Here is a 19,190-nt window from a genome sequence, read left to right on the forward strand (position 1 = left end):
AATGTGAGAGGCATAGGATCCAAGACCAGAAGAGCTACTGTTTTACATTTTTTAACCTGTTTTACAGCTTCTGTTTTCTTTTTACAAGAATGTCATATCCCTCATAAGATTTCTTACAAAAAATATAAGGAAGAGTGGAAACATGGTCCATCGGTCTGGTCTGGATCAAATGCAACCGGATCAGCCGGGGTAGCTATACTTTTTAAGGGAAATGTGTCTATTGATTTTATCCAAGATATTTTACCGGGTCGTATTCTTTTAGTTAAGGCTTTTATTGATGGGACAAGATGGCAGTTTTTAAATTTTTATGGGTCACCTGATAAAAATGAAAGGGCTGATATGCTGGAAATTTTACCTTTATTTATTAACATTTCTGAACCTTTTATCCTGGCAGGTGATTTTAATTGTATTTTAAAAGGCGAAAGCCGACGCTCCGGTTCCGTGAGTAGAAATTATGACAAAACGTCTGGAATGTTAAGCAATATTATAAATGATTGTAAATTAACTGATGTGTATAAAGAATGTAACAAGGATAGCCCTATAGACGCTGGTTTCACCTGGAGCAATTCTACATGTAGCTCCAGGATAGATTTTGTTTTAGGTTCAGAAAAAATACTGCCAGTGAAATGTGAAGTTTTAACTAATATTCTCTCAGATCACAAGGTTTTATCTTTTAGAGTGAGGATTAATGGAAAGAAGAAATGTGGTAAGAAATCTTGGAAATTGAATGTGTCCCTTTTAAAAGATCCACAAATTTTATCGGATTTTATTGAGTTTTATGTAAAGTGTAGAAAAAGGAAAAACCCCAATATTTCTTTTAGCTCCTGGTGGGATAGAATGAAAATAAACATTAAAGATTTCTTTATAAAGAAAAGCATACAAAAAGCTAAAGAAAAGTTTGAGATCTATAATTTTCTTAATATCAGGTTACAGACATTGTACAAATTCAAAGACAATGGTCTGGATGTAGGTAATGATATATTGAGTCTTAAAGGAGAAATTTCAAAGTGGTTGGAACAAAAAGGAAAAGAACTGATTTTTCGTTCAAAGGTAAAACACGTAGAAGAGGATGAGACTTGTTCCAGGTATTTTTTTAAGAAAAACAAACAGGCGAAAACAATAATTGATAACATAGATGGAGATAATAATATCAACGTTATATTGGATAAGGTAAATGTCTATTTTAATGATCTTTTTAATGTAAAAACTATAGACCATGATTTAATACACACTTTCCTGGGGGAGATCAAGTCCACCCTAGATGCTGATGCCCAAAGTTTTTTATCCCAACCTCTATGTGAGGAAGAGATTTTAGAAACCATGAAGAGTTTTAAAAATGGTAAAGTGCCGGGCCCTGATGGTATCCCCATAGAGTTTTATATAAGTTTTTATGATATTTTAAAAGATGATTTGTTTAATTTGTTTTCCGAAGTTTTTAATAATAAGGTTTTACTCAACTCATGGAAGAAAGGTGAGGTATCACTACTATACAAAAAAGGTGACAAAACGGATCTTAAAAACTGGAGGCCGATAACTCTTTTAAATAGTGATTACAAAATTATGGCTAAGATCTGTGCAAATCGGTTGAAAAAGGTGATACATAAAGTAATTCATGCAAATCAGGTATGCGGGGTACCTGGGCGTAGTATCTGGGACAGTTTAAACCTGGTGAAAGATTGTATTGAAGATGTAAAAACCAGAAAGACAAAGATGTCAATCCTAGCGGTGGATTTTGAGAAAGCTTTTGACCGCGTGTCTCATTTTTATCTTTTTAAAGTTTTAGAAAAAATGGGCATTCCGGGTGGGTTTTTATTGTCTCTTAAAGCTTTTTATAATGATTGTACGAGTAAGATTTTAGTTAATGGTTTTAAAACAAAAGAGGTAGTTTTAAAATCAGGGGTGAAGCAGGGTTGCCCTTTGTCCCCCCTGCTTTTTATATGTGCTATAGAACCCCTTTTATGTACAATACGCCGGGATAAGCAAATATGTGGAGTACCCTTACCCGGAGGGAACGGTCTACAAGTTAAAGTTGTAAGCTATATGGATGATGTAGCAGTGTTTGGATGTGATGTACCTTCAATACAAAAAACGATAAGCCAAATTCAGTCTTTTTGTACAGTTTCCGGTTTTAAAATTAATCTTACTAAATGTAATATTTTAAATGTCGGGGGGATGAGTTTACATGATGTACCAATTGCAGTTACAGATTCCATTACTATTTTAGGTGTTTCTTTTAATGAATCTAATAATGGTTTTAATAGCTGGGATGCGGCAGCACAGAAAATTAATCAGAAAATCTGCATGTGGAATATGAGAAAGCTGTCAATGGAAGGTAAAGTTCTGATTGTAAAAATGGTGATATTACCTATCCTGTTATATCTTAGTTTGGTGTTCCCCCCTCCTACAAATTTGTTGAAACGAATTACAAAAGTATGTTTTACCTTTTTTTGGGGCTCAAAAATGGAGAAACTCAAAAGAGAAATTGTGACAAAGCCAAAGGTTAAAGGTGGGAAAGATTTCCCTGTTTTAGATAAGTTTCTTTTAATACATTTTTTCTGTTTCTGTTTTAAAACCCTTTTTAAAGATAATTACCTTTCCTATTTTATGCGTTTTAACACTGGTTTTCTCATGAGAAGGTTTGGTTGGTTTGAAACGGTTTTATCCTTTCCTTATGCTTTTAACCTACCTGCACATTATGAGATTTTAAAGAAAATTATTCTTGATTTTAATTTGAATAAGAAACAGACAGGGGATCTATGTAACAGCAAGACACTACTCAAACAAATTAGTACTGATGTGACGTTGTGTGATATTGAACGTTATGATGATGACAAAACTGTACACATATGGAAAATGATTAACGCCCCTTATCTTTTTAATGTACAGAAAGACATGTCTTGGAGCTGCGCACACCACTGTCTTCCTTGCCGGGCATTCCAGTACAGAAGAGGTTTTGTGAGGTCTGCCATCTGCCCAAGAGAAGGTTGTCAAGAAGAAGAGACAGTGAAGCATCTTTTATGGACTTGTGCTTTTGCTAAAGAGTTCTGGAGAAGATTAATCCCCCTGCTGGAGAAAATGGTGGACCTCAAGGACTTTAATTTTGCATCAGTGTTATATGGTCTTCTGGAATGCCCAACAATGGACCAAAAAATAATGGCGTGGAAGATAGTGAATTGTGCCAAGATAGCGCTCTGGAATGCTAGAAATATTGCTGTTTTTAAACTTGAAATGTTACCAGTAGATGATGTTTTAGCCTTTTGTAAAAGTGAAATGTACATATACTATTTATTGGACAGGAAAAAGAATGTAACGTTGGCAGGCAAATGGCTTTTTAACCTATGGAATATTTGAAGTCTTGTAAAATTTGCTGTGATGGAATTTTTATTTTTCTTTGAAGTCCCGAAAGTGTAATGTGGATGTAATGGTTTTATTTCTGTAATTTGTTAAATTTTAAATAAACGGTTTTTATCCCTCTGCAGGGGATAGCCAAATTAAAAAAATCTGTTCTTATCAGTTTAATATCTGATACGTCCCCTATCTGGGGACCATATATTAAATGGATTTTTAGAACAGGGAGATGGAAAAAGAGCTTGCTCTGTCCACTCCACGCATTGACCTGGTATTGCAGTATCTCCAGGACCGGTGCACCCCTTCTTTAATGCAGTTTCTAAAATCAGAAAGAATTGAATTCAATGTTTTTTGTTCATTTTGCTTGTTTGTCGGATTTTGGGATGGACTCTTTGGCTTTGCTTTTCTTCTCCTCATTGGATTTTTCATGTTCAAAGTTGCAGAAGCCAGATGACAAGCTCATTTTGGTTCAACTTCAGCAACTGTGCATTGCATTGCCATGTAATGTAATGCAATGCTATCTATCTAGCTCTCCCTCTTTACTTCCTTTTGGATAAACAGACATATTAGGCAAGCATTTTGGAGCTTTCACCTAAATAACTACAGGTGGTGAGATAAGCTGCACAATATAATTGACCTTTCAGTATATTGTTGCACACACACCATCTATTTAGCAAATGCCCTTGTTATCAACAGCAGCCTTTTAAACTCACCTGAGCTAACAGGTATGTGCGCTGGTTACTCTGCTGCGCTTAAAATTTCTTTTTTGGTTTGCTACAATGCCTTTTCTGAAACGTTGTCTCCCTCTGCTGGAACACTGACTTCTTTCATTTAATGCCTGCAGACTATAAAAGAGAACCCAACCCAAAAAGTTTGGTTGATTAGTCTGTGGCATTCTGTTAAACTGTTGCTTATGGCGGTCTCTGTGAGCTTCTCAGTGACATTCAGCCAGCCAGGTATCCTGCCTGCAGTAGATGGAATGTGGCAATGGAACGCTGGCTGCGCGTGTCATAATAGGCTCTGAGCCTTTATATACCTGCGCACAGCAGCAGCCACCTTCAGTCTGCTGCTGGACAGCCAGCAGCAGCAGGAGAGGTAAGTAATCAGCAGCCCTCCTGCTAAGGGTAGACAGCTGCTCGTTCCACCCCACCCCCCGCCTTAATTGGTTCTCCTCCCTTCCAACGGTGTTGAGGCGGGTGGGAACAGCAGGGGGTGAGGGTGCTGTGTTTAAAGAGGTGGAGTTATGCAGATCTAAAACGCGTGGATTGCAGCAGCAGCAAGCCGAAAAGTGCAGGCATGTAAGGGATCTAGAGGTTGACAACATGTCTTCTTAACGGGAGTCCAGGAGCTCATCTCCACAAATGGACTTTTCAGGATCCTTGGGTGGCACCGCAGTTCGAAACCAATTCTGGTTATCGCTTCTCGGCCTTTTGGCTAAGACCAAGTGTCTTGTCTGGGGTCCTTGAGTGTTTTCCCTTGGCCTTCCGGCATCGCCATCTTGATGGCTTAAGCCGGTTGCTGCTTTAGGGGGAGAACGAGGAGGATCGAGAGAGTGATCATAATGGGCGTGAAGATACGCTATGCTGGGACCGATGACAATCGGGTTCGCAATGTATTCCGCATTGAAGTTGATGCTGCTGTCAGAGAGCGTTTCAATCTGTCGTATATGGTACACGAGGTGATCTTCAAAATCCTGGAAGTGACAAGAGAAAACATCGTCTGCCTGCAGGAATCCCGGAAAGAAGGACGGTATGTCTTGGTGCTGCAATCTATGGCGGCTTGCCGGAACCTGTATAAGAAGTTGAGGGAGCAGGAGAAGAATCCAACCTTGCATGGTTTGACTTTTACAGTCTTGTACTCCAAAGGTGATGTTCCCCTAGTCATATTTATGTATAATCCCTTTGTGCACGAACATGACATTGCGACTTTTCTTAAGAGGCATTGTGACTTTGTGAGCAACAGTCACAAAATCATGAACGAGGAGAACTTATGGACTGGCAAATACAGATATTTTGTCAGATTTGGGGAAAGTTCTTCGGAGCCTGGAGGTGTTCATTACCCTCCCCAAAGTTTCTCTATCGGGAGTGATAGGGGTATTCTCTTCTTTCCTGAGGCCCCAGTTTTTTGCAGGAAATGTAAGAAGTACGGACACTTACAAGAGGTTTGTACTGCTGTGCCTGTTTGCTCCAAGTGCAACCAAAGTGGGCATGTTGCTAAGGACTGTACCAATCCAATTGTTTGCAATGCTTGTGGTATGGAGGGGCATGCCTTTAAGGATTGTACTCGTCGTGCGAACGAGGGCAAGGCAAGGGCATACTCTGAGGTGGTCTCGAACTCTCCGAGGCCTAAGAGTGTGGCACCTGAGGCCGCAGTTTCTTCCAGGGTGAAGGTAGTGGAACAGCGTGTGGAGACTGCTCCAGTGAGGGCGTCTGCTGACCTACTGGTGGAGCCCGGGAGAGTGGAAGAGGTTCTGGCAGCTGAGATGGACATTTCTTCCTATCAGGGGGGTTTCATTGACTCCTTTTGTGAAGAACGTGAGGGAGCCTTGGAAATCCCAGGGGACCCGGCTCTCAGTTGGAGCAGTGAAAGTATGGATGAAGAGGGAGCTGGAGGTCAAGGAGACTTCACTGAGACTGGGGTGAGGTCTTCTGAGGAACCGGACCGCGCTAAGAATAAAAGGGCCCGGTTGTCTGAACCATCAAGTAGCCAATGCGTGGCAAGTCCGGTGAGTGAGCGGGATTACCCAGTGGTTTCTCTTTCTCCTGCGTCAACGGCTTACCTGGAGGAGAATTTGGAGTCCACTATCTTTCAGCTAAGTGGGAGTTCGCCGGATGACAAAGGATAAGGAAGGCATGTTTTTTTGCTGAGACTGGTGTTTCTGGTTTTTGAGCCAAAGAATGGTCTCTAAACCAAATTGGGACATTGCGTCCCTTAATGTAAGACTTTTAAAGTCTAGAGTTAGAAGATCTGTGATTCTGGACTTCTTACATAACCATTCTTTTGATATTATGTGTCTACAGGAGTGTGGTATAGAAGAACCCCTGGAAGACGCTGATTGGCCATATGGCCAGCATATCTGGTCTGGCTCTAGTGGGAATAAAAATGATGGAGTTGGGATAGTATTAAATAATAGAAATTTTGTTTTTGAATATTATAAGGTAATAGAGGTGGGTCGTTGCATCTCTGCAGTTGTGTGTGGGAGGGGGTGGAAAGTTAAAATTATAAATATTTATGGTCCTACAAAAAAAGAAGACAGGTTAAGTTTATTAGATAAATTATGTTTAGAATTACCTGGTAGGATCCCTGTGATAGTAACAGGTGATTTTAACTGTGTAACTGAGGGGAAAGTTGATGCCTCAGGAAAAAAATTGGCAAACATTATTTCTGATTTTTTCTTTTTTGATGCTGCTGAGGTTTATTTGGGGAAGCCACCACCACCAACCTATAAAGCTGACAGGGGTGGGATAACATCTAGGATTGATAGGATGTTTTTTTCTAAAAATATAATATGTGATGGTTTTTCTCAATTTTCAGTTCCTTTTTCGGACCATGTGTGCCTGAAAGGTGAGTTTAGAGGGGATTTAAGGCGGGTGCATGGGAGAGGTGTGTGGAAATTGAATGTGAGTTTGCTTGAGGATGAGAGAATTGTGAATGATTTTAAGAAAAAATATAGTTGGTGTAAATCTCAAAAGAGTAAGTTTGAAAGTGTGTTGGTGTGGTGGGATTGGATGAAGTATGAAGTGCAAAAGTTTTTTCGTCGATGGGGCTATAAAAAGGCTGCCATGGTTAGGAGTCAATATAAAGATTTAATGATGAGGGTGGAATGGCTGGAGAAAATGAGGATGTGTGGTGTGGATGTGGATGATTTGTTAAGAAGTGCGAGAGAGGATTTGAAGAGGACTTTGGAGAGGAAGGGAAGGGAAATAATTTTTAGGTCAAAGGTGGTCCATCTTGATAAAGATGAAAAGTGTTCAAGATATTTCTTTAAAAAAATAAATGGTAAGAAGGAGGGTATGGAGGAGATTTTTGATGTGGATGGTGTTTGTGTGAGTGGGGAGGATGTAATGAAGGAAGTGGTCACGTTTTATGCTGAGTTGTTTGGCAGGAAGTGGGTGGATGAGAGTTTGAAAGAAGAAGTGCTTAAGACTTTGGATTGTAAGGTGGATAAGGATGGATGTTCTGGTCTATGTGAGGCAGTGATTGAGGAGGAAGTTAAGAAAGCGGTGTTTGGTGCAAGGAAAAATGTGACGCCTGGGAAGGATGGTTTGCCTGTGGAGCTATATGTTATGATGTGGGAAGTGATGGGTATCCATTTAGTGGAAGTGTGTCAGTTTATGTGGGAGAATGGGATGCTTGCGGGTTCAATGAAGGAGGGAGTGGTGGTCTTAATCCATAAGAAAGGGGATAAAAGGTGTTTGAGTAATTGGAGGCCAATTACGCTTCTGAACGCCGATTACAAGGTATTCAGTAAAATTTTGGCGTGTCGGATGCGTGTGGTTGTAGCTGATGTGATTGGTAAAGATCAAGTGTGTGCAGTGCCTGGTAGATGTATGACGGATAATCTGTGTCTTTTAAGAGATGTGTTGTGGGATTGTAAAGTAAGAAAGCAGAAGTGTATGGTGATGGCTGTTGACTTTGAAAAGGCGTTTGATCGCGTGTCTCATGTGTTTCTATTTGAGGTTTTGCGTAGAATGGGTTTTCCGGAGAAATTTGTGCGTGCCGTGAGAGGATTGTATGGGGAGGTGGTGAGTGAATTTCTGGTGAATGGGTTTTTGAGTGAGAAAGTGTGTATTAGGTCTGGTGTGAGGCAAGGTTGTCCCATGTCACCGGTATTATTTGTGTGTATGATTGAGCCACTGCTGTGTATGATTCGGAAAGAGAAAGTGGTGCGTGGTTTGTTAGTGCCAGGGAGTGGTGGAATGACTGTGAAAGTCTTAGGATATATGGATGATGTAGTAGTGGTGAGTGAGAGTGTGGCCTCTATGGAGAGAGTAAAATTGTTGTTGAATTTTTTTTGTGGCGCGTCAGCGTTTCGTGTGAATTGGAACAAATGCATGTTTAAATGTTTTGGTGACAATAGGATTAAGATGGATGGTGTGGCTGGTGTGGATGGTGCAAATAAAGTGTTGGGAGTTTTTTTTAATGATGATTTGAAAGGTTATGAGAGTTGGGATGAATGTGGTGAGCGGATTGTGCGGAAGATGAATTTTTGGAAGTTACGTTCTTTGTCTTTGGTAGGGAAGGTTCTTATTATTAAGGCTGTTATTCTCCCTATTTTGCTTTATGTTTCTTGTATTTTTCCAGTGCCCTATAGGAAAATTAAAAAAGTGGAGAAACTATTTTTTGTGTTTTTTTGGGGCAGTAGGATGGAAAGACTTAAGAGAGAGATTTTGTTTAAGCAATATTTGTATGGGGGACTGAAGTTTCCGAATATTGAAGTGTTTCTAACATTGCATTTTATTAAGACTACGGTCATTTTGATTGGGAAGAATAATAAAGGGGCATTTATGTGTAAGTATTTGGCTGGATGGATGCTGTATGGTCTGAATTGGGTGAAGCGTGATAAGAATGTGCCTGTTGCTTTTAAGTGTCCTGAGTGGTATGGTTTGATTGAGAAGTTTGTGAGGAAGAATGATTTGTTAGCAGTTGCAATGAAAGACTTTATGTTGGTTAAGAAGGTGATGGGGAAGATGTGTGTGAATGAGTGTGAGAGTAATGTGGTGGGATTGCGTTCTATGGAAGTTGCGCGGGTATGGAAGAAGTTAAGCATTCAAGGTGTGTCGAATAGACAGCGAGATATAGTATGGATGGGCCTTCATAATATTTTGCCAGTGAGGGATTTTCAGAAGAAAAGAGATCTCATAAGATCTGCAGTATGTCCAAGTGTGGAAAGGTGTGGGTGGACTGTGTAAAGGGGTTGCTGGTGTGAAGTTTATTGATTGGAGAGTGGCTATGTTTGGTTTTGGTGCTAGTCGTCGTGGCCTAGAAAGGATGATGTGGTTTATTATGGTGTGTGTGCAGGAGAGCTTGTGGGATGTGAGAAATTTGTGTGTGTTTAAAAGAGTAAATTTAACAGTAAATGATTGTATTAGGTTGATCTTAGCAAGACTATATGTAATCTATTTGTGGGATACAAGAGAAGTTGGTGGTGGTGGAACAGATTCTGAAGGTGTGTGGAAATACCTTAAGTGGCAGGATATGGTTAAATACCGTTGATATTTTTTCTGGAAATTTCTCTGGCATAGGATTACTTGTTTGTATTTTTGTTGAATAATACTTTAATAAAGAAGCCACAATGATGTTTATGAAGTGGCAGTATAACTTATGACGAAGTCTGGTTAACTGTTTGCTTATATCTAAACCTGAGTGGTTTTAAAAAAAAAAAAAAATCTGTTCTTATCAGTTTAATATCTGATACGTCCCCTATCTGGGGACCATATATTAAATGGATTTTTAGAACAGGGAGATGGAAAAAGAGCTTGCTCTGTCCACTCCACGCATTGACCTGGTATTGCAGTATCTCCAGGACCGGTGCACCCCTTCTTTAATGCAGTTTCTAAAATCAGAAAGAATTGAATTCAATGTTTTTTGTTCATTTTGCTTGTTTGTCGGATTTTGGGATGGACTCTTTGGCTTTGCTTTTCTTCTCCTCATTGGATTTTTCATGTTCAAAGTTGCAGAAGCCAGATGACAAGCTCATTTTGGTTCAACTTCAGCAACTGTGCATTGCATTGCCATGTAATGTAATGCAATGCTATCTATCTAGCTCTCCCTCTGTACTTCCTTTTGGATAAACAGATATATTAGGCAAGCATTTTGGAGCTTTCACCTAAATAACTACAGGTGGTGAGATAAGCTGCACAATATAATTGACCTTTCAGTATATTGTTGCACACACACCATCTATTTAGCAAATGCCCTTGTTATCAACAGCAGCCTTTTAAACTCACCTGAGCTAACAGGTATGTGAGCTGGTTACTCTGCTGCGCTTAAAATTTCTTTTTTGGTTTGCTACAATGCCTTTTCTGAAACGTTGTCTCCCTCTGCTGGAACACTGACTTCTTTCATTTAATGCCTGCAGACTATAAAAGAGAACCCAACCCAAAAAGTTTGGTTGATTAGTCTGTGGCATTCTGTTAAACTGTTGCTTATGGCGGTCTCTGTGAGCTTCTCAGTGACATTCAGCCAGCCAGGTATCCTGCCTGCAGTAGATGGAATGTGGCAATGGAACGCTGGCTGCGCGTGTCATAAAAGGCTCTGAGCCTTTATATACCTGCGCACAGCAGCAGCCACCTTCAGTCTGCTGCTGGACAGCCAGCAGCAGCAGGAGAGGTAAGTAATCAGCAGCCCTCCTGCTAAGGGTAGACAGCTGCTCGTTCCACCCCACCCCCCGCCTTAATTGGTTCTCCTCCCTTCCAACGGTGTTGAGGCGGGTGGGAACAGCAGGGGGTGAGGGTGCTGTGTTTAAAGAGGTGGAGTTATGCAGATCTAAAACGCGTGGATTGCAGCAGCAGCAAGCCGAAAAGTGCAGGCATGTAAGGGATCTAGAGGTTGACAACATGTCTTCTTAACGGGAGTCCAGGAGCTCATCTCCACAAATGGACTTTTCAGGATCCTTGGGTGGCTCCGTAGTTCGAAACCAATTCTGGTTATCGCTTCTCGGCCTTTTGGCTAAGATCAAGTGTAGTATCTGTTCTTATCAGTTTAATATCTGATACGTCCCCTATCTGGGGACCATATATTAAATGGATTTTTAGAACAGGGAGATGGAAAAAGAGCTTGCTCTGTCCACTCCACGCATTGACCTGGTATTGCAGTATCTCCAGGACCGGTGCACCCCTTCTTTAATGCAGTTTCTAAAATCAGAAAGAATTGAATTCAATGTTTTTTGTTCATTTTGCTTGTTTGTCGGATTTTGGGATGGACTCTTTGGCTTTGCTTTTCTTCTCCTCATTGGATTTTTCATGTTCAAAGTTGGCAGAAGCCAGATGACAAGTTCATTTTGGTTCAACTTCAGCAACTGTGCATTGCATTGCCATGTAATGTAATGCAATGCTATCTATCTAGCTCTCCCTCTTTACTTCCTTTTGGATAAACAGACATATTAGGCAAGCATTTTGGAGCTTTCACCTAAATAACTACAGGTGGTGAGATAAGCTGCACAATATAATTGACCTTTCAGTATATTGTTGCACACACACCATCTATTTAGCAAATGACCTTGTTATCAACAGCAGCCTTTTAAACTCACCTGAGCTAACAGGTATGTGTGCTGGTTACTCTGCTGCGCTTAAAATTTCTTTTTTGGTTTGCTACAATGCCTTTTCTGAAACGTTGTCTCCCTCTGCTGAAACACTGACTTCTTTCATTTAATGCCTGCAGACTATAAAAGAGAACCCAACCCAAAAAGTTTGGTTGATTAGTCTGTGGCATTCTGTTAAACTGTTGCTTATGGCGATCTCTGTGAGCTTCTCAGTGACATTCAGCCAGCCAGGTATCCTGCCTGCAGTAGATGGAATGTGGCAATGGAACGCTGGCTGCGTGTGTCATAATAGGCTCTGAGCCTTTATATACCTGCGCACAGCAGCAGCCACCTTCAGTCTGCTGCTGGACAGCCAGCAGCAGCAGGAGAGGTAAGTAATCAGCAGCCCTCCTGCTAAGGGTAGACAGCTGCTCGTTCCACCCCACCCCCCGCCTTAATTGGTTCTCCTCCCTTCCAACGGTGTTGAGGCGGGTGGGAACAGCAGGGGGTGAGGGTGCTGTGTTTAAAGAGGTGGAGTTATGCAGATCTAAAACGCGTGGATTGCAGCAGCAGCAAGCCGAAAAGTGCAGGCATGTAAGGGATCTAGAGGTTGACAACATGTCTTCTTAACGGGAGTCCAGGAGCTCATCTCCACAAATGGACTTTTCAGGATCCTTGGGTGGCTCCGTAGTTCGAAACCAATTCTGGTTATCGCTTCTCGGCCTTTTGGCTAAGATCAAGTGCAGTGATCTAACGATTGTTGCCTTGGTCTCGGCTAGGAGGTGCCTGGGGTACCCGGCTTGTTGGCCTTGGGGGATCGCTCTCTCTTAACGGAGGGAGCTTCACCCCCTTGCTGCTATTGGCAAGTCGGATTAGTCCCCAGGCAACGAGAGGCGATCACCCTTGTCACTACTTCGGTAGGGGGCAACTGTTCCCACACATAGCTGTGGGGACAACATTGTGGAAGGACTTGAAGATGGAGGACGTAATGAACTGGAATTGCTTACGCTTTTCTGCGAAGATGGACTGTTTGTTGGAGGAAGAAGAAGTTCTGGATTTGCTGGAGGAATATGGAGCAGTAGAAAAGAAGGATATCTTGTGTATGCAAGAGCTAAGGTACAAGAAGATGTATGATGTGACTTTACTCTTGGAGGAGAAATGTCTTCATTTCTTGAAGTGTTGGAATGGAGGGAAGGTTGGAGTGAAGCCACTTTTTTGGGAAAACCAAGAACTGTGGTAGTAAGTATGGACGATCCTTTTGTGATAATGGAGGAAGTGCTGGAGTATTTAAAGAAGAAATGTGTGTTGGTAAAGTTCCAGAAGGACTATTTGAACAAAGTTGGAGTATGGAACGGAAAAAGACGATTTGTAGTATGGATGAAAAGAGAAGAAGAGGTGGTTATGGGAAAAATTGTGATAAATGGCAGGACTGGTTTCTGTTATATGGAAAAAGACAAGAAGAGTTTTGAAGAATGTAAAGAGGAGCAGAGAGAGTTGCAAGTAGTTAAAGAGAAAGAAGAAATTGTGAAAAAGAAGCAAGATTTGGTGAGAAGTAAAGACTCATTGTTAGAAGGAGTAAAGATTGAAGATTGTGCTGTGGGAGAAGAGGAGATACAAGTAAAGCAGATATTTGTAAGGAGAGAACTAAAGGAAAAAGATAAAGAAAAGAGACGTAAGTCGGAGGACAAGAAAGAAGAGAAAGTAACATGTGATAGTGCTGAAGGTGAAAAGATTTTGTTGGAAGGTTTTTTGGATAGTGACTGGGATATGTGGGACAGGTCTTGGAGTAGGAAAAGACGTGGAAGGAAAAAAGCTTTGAGTTAATTGTTAATGTCTTGTAGGAAGGTTTCTTTGCTGATGTAAGATTGTTTTATGTTTGTTAAATTTATTAAGTATTATTATTAAATTTTCTTATAAAAAAAAAAAAAAAAAAAGTTGAATTCGGATGATGAAGGCGTAGGCGACATTTTTGTTGTCCATGCATATGGAATTTAATTTATGTCGCGTCTTCTGACGCATTCAATTAAAAAAAAATAAATAAATCTGTTCTTATCAGTTTAATATCTGATACGTCCCCTATCTGGGGACCATATATTAAATGGATTTTTAGAACAGGGAGATGGAAAAAGAGCTTGCTCTGTCCACTCCACGCATTGACCTGGTATTGCAGTATCTCCAGGACCGGTGCACCCCTTCTTTAATGCAGTTTCTAAAATCAGAAAGAATTGAATTCAATGTTTTTTGTTCATTTTGCTTGTTTGTCGGATTTTGGGATGGACTCTTTGGCTTTGCTTTTCTTCTCCTCATTGGATTTTTCATGTTCAAAGTTGCAGAAGCCAGATGACAAGCTCATTTTGGTTCAACTTCAGCAACTGTGCATTGCATTGCCATGTAATGTAATGCAATGCTATCTATCTAGATCTCCCTCTTTACTTCCTTTTGGATAAACAGACATATTAGGCAAGCATTTTGGAGCTTTCACCTAAATAACTACAGGTGGTGAGATAAGCTGCACAATATAATTGACCTTTCAGTATATTGTTGCACACACACCATCTATTTAGCAAATGCCCTTGTTATCAACAGCAGCCTTTTAAACTCACCTGAGCTAACAGGTATGTGCGCTGGTTACTCTGCTGCGCTTAAAATTTCTTTTTTGGTTTGCTACAATGCCTTTTCTGAAACGTTGTCTCCCTCTGCTGGAACACTGACTTCTTTCATTTAATGCCTGCAGACTATAAAAGAGAACCCAACCCAAAAAGTTTGGTTGATTAGTCTGTGGCATTCTGTTAAACTGTTGCTTATGGCGGTCTCTGTGAGCTTCTCAGTGACATTCAGCCAGCCAGGTATCCTGCCTGCAGTAGATGGAATGTGGCAATGGAACGCTGGCTGCGCGTGTCATAATAGGCTCTGAGCCTTTATATACCTGCGCACAGCAGCAGCCACCTTCAGTCTGCTGCTGGACAGCCAGCAGCAGCAGGAGAGGTAAGTAATCAGCAGCCCTCCTGCTAAGGGTAGACAGCTGCTCGTTCCACCCCACCCCCCGCCTTAATTGGTTCTCCTCCCTCCCAACGGTGTTGAGGCGGGTGGGAACAGCAGGGGGTGAGGGTGCTGTGTTTAAAGAGGTGGAGTTATGCAGATCTAAAACGCGTGGATTGCAGCAGCAGCAAGCCGAAAAGTGCAGGCATGTAAGGGATCTAGAGGTTGACAACATGTCTTCTTAACGGGAGTCCAGGAGCTCATCTCCACAAATGGACTTTTCAGGATCCTTGGGTGGCTCCGTAGTTCGAAACCAATTCTGGTTATCGCTTCTCGGCCTTTTGGCTAAGATCAAGTGCAGTGATCTAACGGTTGTTGCCTTGGTCTCGGCTAGGAGGTGCCTGGGGTACCCGGCTTGTTGGCCTTGGGGGATCGCTCTCTCTTAACGGAGGGAGCTTCACCCCCTTGCTGCTATTGGCAAGTCGGATTAGTCCCCAGGCAACGAGAGGCGATCACCCTTGTCACTACTTCGGTAGGGGGCAACTGTTCCCACACATAGCTGTGGGGACAACATTGTGGAAGGACTTGAAGATGGAGGACGTAATGAAGTGGAATTGCTTACGCTTTTCTGCGAAGATGGACTGTTTGTTGAAGGAAGAAGAAGTTCTGGATTTGCTGGAGGAATATGGAGCAGTAGAAAAGAAGGATATCTTGTGCATGCAAGAGCTAAGGTACAAGAAGATGTATGATGTGACTTTACTCTTGGAGGAGAAATGTCTTCATTTCTTGAAGTGTTGGAATGGAGGGAAGGTTTGAGTGAAGCCACTTTTTTTTGGGAAAACCAAGAACTGTGGTAGTAAGTATGGACGATCCTTTTGTGATAATGGAGGAAGTGCTGGAGTATTTAAAGAAGAAATGTGTGTTGGTAAAGTTCCAGAAGGACTATTTGAACAAAGTTGGAGTATGGAACGGAAAAAGACGATTTGTAGTATGGATGAAGAGAGAAGGAGACTTGGTTATGGGAAAAATTGTGATAAATGGCAGGACTGGTTTCTGTTATATGGAAAAAGACAAGAAGAGTTTTGAAGAATGTAAAGAGGAGCAGAGAGAGTTGCAAGTAGTTAAAGAGAAAGAAGAAATTGTGAAAAAGAAGCAAGATTTGGTGAGAAGTAAAGACTCATTGTTAGAAGGAGTAAAGATTGAAGATTGTGCTGTGGGAGAAGAGGAGATACAAGTAAAGCAGATATTTGTAAGGAGAGAACTAAAGGAAAAAGATAAAGAAAAGAGACGTAAGTCGGAGGACAAGAAAGAAGAGAAAGTAACATGTGATAGTGCTGAAGGTGAAAAGATTTTGTTGGAAGGTTTTTTGGATAGTGACTGGGATATGTGGGACAGGTCTTGGAGTAGGAAAAGACGTGGAAGGAAAAAAGCTTTGAGTTAATTGTTAATGTCTTGTAGGAAGGTTTTTTTGCTGATGTAAGATTGTTTTATGTTTGTTAAATTTATTAAGTATTATTATTAAATTTTCTTATAAAAAAAAAAAAAAAAAAGTTGAATTCGGATGATGAAGGCGTAGGCGACATTTTTGTTGTCCATGCATATGGAATTTAATTTATGTCGCGTCTTCTGACGCATTCAATTAAAAAAAAAAAAATAAATCTGTTCTTATCAGTTTAATATCTGATACGTCCCCTATCTGGGGACCATATATTAAATGGATTTTTAGAACAGGGAGATGGAAAAAGAGCTTGCTCTGTCCACTCCACGCATTGACCTGGTATTGCAGTATCTCCAGGACCGGTGCACCCCTTCTTTAATGCAGTTTCTAAAATCAGAAAGAATTGAATTCAATGTTTTTTGTTCATTTTGCTTGTTTGTCGGATTTTGGGATGGACTCTTTGGCTTTGCTTTTCTTCTCCTCATTGGATTTTTCATGTTCAAAGTTGCAGAAGCCACATGACAAGCTCATTTTGGTTCAACTTCAGCAACTGTGCATTGCATTGCCATGTAATGTAATGCAATGCTATCTATCTAGCTCTCCCTCTTTACTTCCTTTTGGATAAACAGACATATTAGGCAAGCATTTTGGAGCTTTCACCTAAATAACTACAGGTGGTGAGATAAGCTGCACAATATAATTGACCTTTCAGTATATTGTTGCACACACACCATCTATTTAGCAAATGCCCTTGTTATCAACAGCAGCCTTTTAAACTCACCTGAGCTAACAGGTATGTGCGCTGGTTACTCTGTTGCGCTTAAAATTTCTTTTTTGGTTTGCTACAATGCCTTTTCTGAAACGTTGTCTCCCTCTGCTGGAACACTGACTTCTTTCATTTAATGCCTGCAGACTATAAAAGAGAACCCAACCCAAAAAGTTTGGTTGATTAGTCTGTGGCATTCTGTTAAACTGTTGCTTATGGCGGTCTCTGTGAGCTTCTCAGTGACATTCAGCCAGCCAGGTATCCTGCCTGCAGTAGATGGAATGTGGCAATGGAACGCTGGCTGCGCGTGTCATAATAGGCTCTGAGCCTTTATATACCTGCGCACAGCAGCAGCCACCTTCAGTCTGCTGCTGGACAGCCAGCAGCAGCAGGAGAGGTAAGTAATCAGCAGCCCTCCTGCTAAGGGTAGACAGCTGCTCGTTCCACCCCACCCCCCGCCTTAATTGGTTCTCCTCCCTCCCAACGGTGTTGAGGCGGGTGGGAACAGCAGGGGGTGAGGGTGCTGTGTTTAAAGAGGTGGAGTTATGCAGATCTAAAACGCGTGGATTGCAGCAGCAGCAAGCCGAAAAGTGCAGGCATGTAAGGGATCTAGAGGTTGACAACATGTCTTCTTAACGGGAGTCCAGGAGCTCATCTCCACAAATGGACTTTTCAGGATCCTTGGGTGGCTCCGTAGTTCGAAACCAATTCTGGTTATCGCTTCTCGGCCTTTTGGCTACGATCAAGTGCTTTATTGCAGGAGATTGTGGTTGAAGGGCACTCGGGTACCCCTCTCCTTGGCCTGGCAGGATCGTCCACTTTGGTGGACTTAACCTGCTTGCTGCTATTAGGGAGAGGGCTTAGTCCCAGGGTAACGAGTTGCGATCCCCCAGCTTCCAGGTGTTTTTCGCTGCAAGAACACTGGGAGCGCAGATTGCAAGCGGCTGCAATTTGCAACCTTGTTGCGTTTTTCCATGGAGGTTGACCCTAACCTCGTGCTTCTTTATGCGAGGCTAAAAAACTCTATCCGAGTTCACTTCACGGCGGGTGGCTCGGATATGAGGAAATTAGGGTATGTAGTCCAGGACGTGCTCAGGAACCTTCTTGGCGTACAAAGGAATGAAATTCTCTCCATCCAGGATTATCCCAGAAGAGGTGACTATGACATCACATTCACCGGAGAAGGTATTTTTAGAGATGTACTAGAAAGTTAAAAAAAGTTGAAAATAGTCCTGTTTTGAAAGGGATACAAATTGTTGAGCACGTCCTGGATGAGGTAAGACTGGTTATTGTAAAAATATTTTCGCCCTTTGTTTCTGCTCCAGAAGTAATGTCATTTCTAGCAATTTATTTTAAAAGTGTTAAATGTATTGGGAAGATATTAAACAAATATAACATATGGACATCTAAGTGGAAATTCCTTGTGAAGTGTACAAGAGATCCAAATACACCAGGTGGTATACGGCTCCCCCCTGCCCGTTTCAAAATTGGGCAAACAAATGGGGATTTCTTCTTTTCTGGGATGCCAGTATATTGCAGAAATTGTGGGCGCTATGGTCATTCAAAAGAAAACTGTCATGTATCATGTAGAAATTGTGCTAGTGAAGAACATGAGACAAAAGAATGCCCTAAGGAAAAGAAATGCAGTTTTTGCCAGACTCCAGGTCACTTTTATTTTTCTTGCCCTCACAGATTTCGGGAAGATGAGCAAAAGGGGAAGTCCAAGACGTCCGACCAAGGACCAAAAGATCAGACCACCCCTCAGGAGGAGGAACAACAACCTGGAGCCTCTGGAGACAATAAGGGCGTACCAAATAGTGAAGTGTCTCCAGAGTCTATGACAGGTAAAATCCCAAATCCCAAAACCTGGCTGCAGGACCTGCGGGAGTCCAAAAGGAGGGCTGAGAAGGAGCAGAAGGGCACTACTGGTAAGGTCAAAAGGGACCGGCAAAAGGCCGACACAGAAGCCCATGCCCAGTCTGGGTCTCCTAGTGCTGAGGGCGCTGAGTGGATAAAGGTGGGTCCTAAGAAAAAGAAAAAGGGTGGTTCGGAGGAGGCAGCAGGAGGTGAACAGATGGACACTTCTCCAGAAGGGGACGTGGACGCTGGACCCTCAGGGGTTTCGGTCTCCGCTGCTACAGGTGGGGATCGGGATCTTGCTGCCTCTGAAGAGTCAGAGGCTCTGCCTTGTGCGCAACCTCCTCCTATAGGACGACCTTCTACAGGTCAAACAGGGGCGGCGGAACCCCTCGGGGACCCACCTGATGAGGAACTGCATGGCCAGCCAATGGAGACCCAGCGGGTTCTGCCAGCCAGCCCTCCGAGCTATGCCAGTGTAGCGTCGGGTTTATATAAATGTGGTAATCTTTCCTCCTCCACGGAGACTCTCGTGACGATACTATCAGATGAGGAGGGAG

The 19,190-nt window shown here is 41.9% G+C and overlaps 3 non-coding genes and 2 pseudogenes across 3 annotated transcripts; all 5 read left to right on the forward strand.

Annotated features, from left to right (window-relative positions):
- The first annotated feature begins 3,467 nt into the window (after positions 1 to 3,467).
- LOC141179761 (U2 spliceosomal RNA) lies at positions 3,468 to 3,653 on the forward strand. The gene has a single exon (XR_012255735.1). It is a non-coding gene; the product is annotated as a U2 spliceosomal RNA (small nuclear RNA).
- A 6,047-nt stretch (positions 3,654 to 9,700) lies between these two features.
- LOC141179772 (U2 spliceosomal RNA) lies at positions 9,701 to 9,890 on the forward strand. The gene has a single exon (XR_012255745.1). It is a non-coding gene; the product is annotated as a U2 spliceosomal RNA (small nuclear RNA).
- Positions 9,891 to 10,999: 1,109 nt separating this feature from the next.
- On the forward strand, positions 11,000 to 11,190 carry LOC141180245 (U2 spliceosomal RNA). The gene has a single exon (XR_012256009.1). It is a non-coding gene; the product is annotated as a U2 spliceosomal RNA (small nuclear RNA).
- Positions 11,191 to 13,607: 2,417 nt separating this feature from the next.
- On the forward strand, positions 13,608 to 13,785 carry LOC141179858 (U2 spliceosomal RNA; annotated as a pseudogene).
- A 2,417-nt stretch (positions 13,786 to 16,202) lies between these two features.
- Positions 16,203 to 16,380, forward strand: LOC141179875 (U2 spliceosomal RNA; annotated as a pseudogene).
- Positions 16,381 to 19,190: the final 2,810 nt, after the last annotated feature.

The sequence above is a fragment of the Phyllobates terribilis genome, unplaced genomic scaffold, assembly GCF_046119375.1.
Source record: "Phyllobates terribilis strain yellow unplaced genomic scaffold, ASM4611937v1 Scaffold_30__1_contigs__length_15301838, whole genome shotgun sequence".
NCBI lineage: Eukaryota > Metazoa > Chordata > Amphibia > Anura > Dendrobatidae > Phyllobates > Phyllobates terribilis.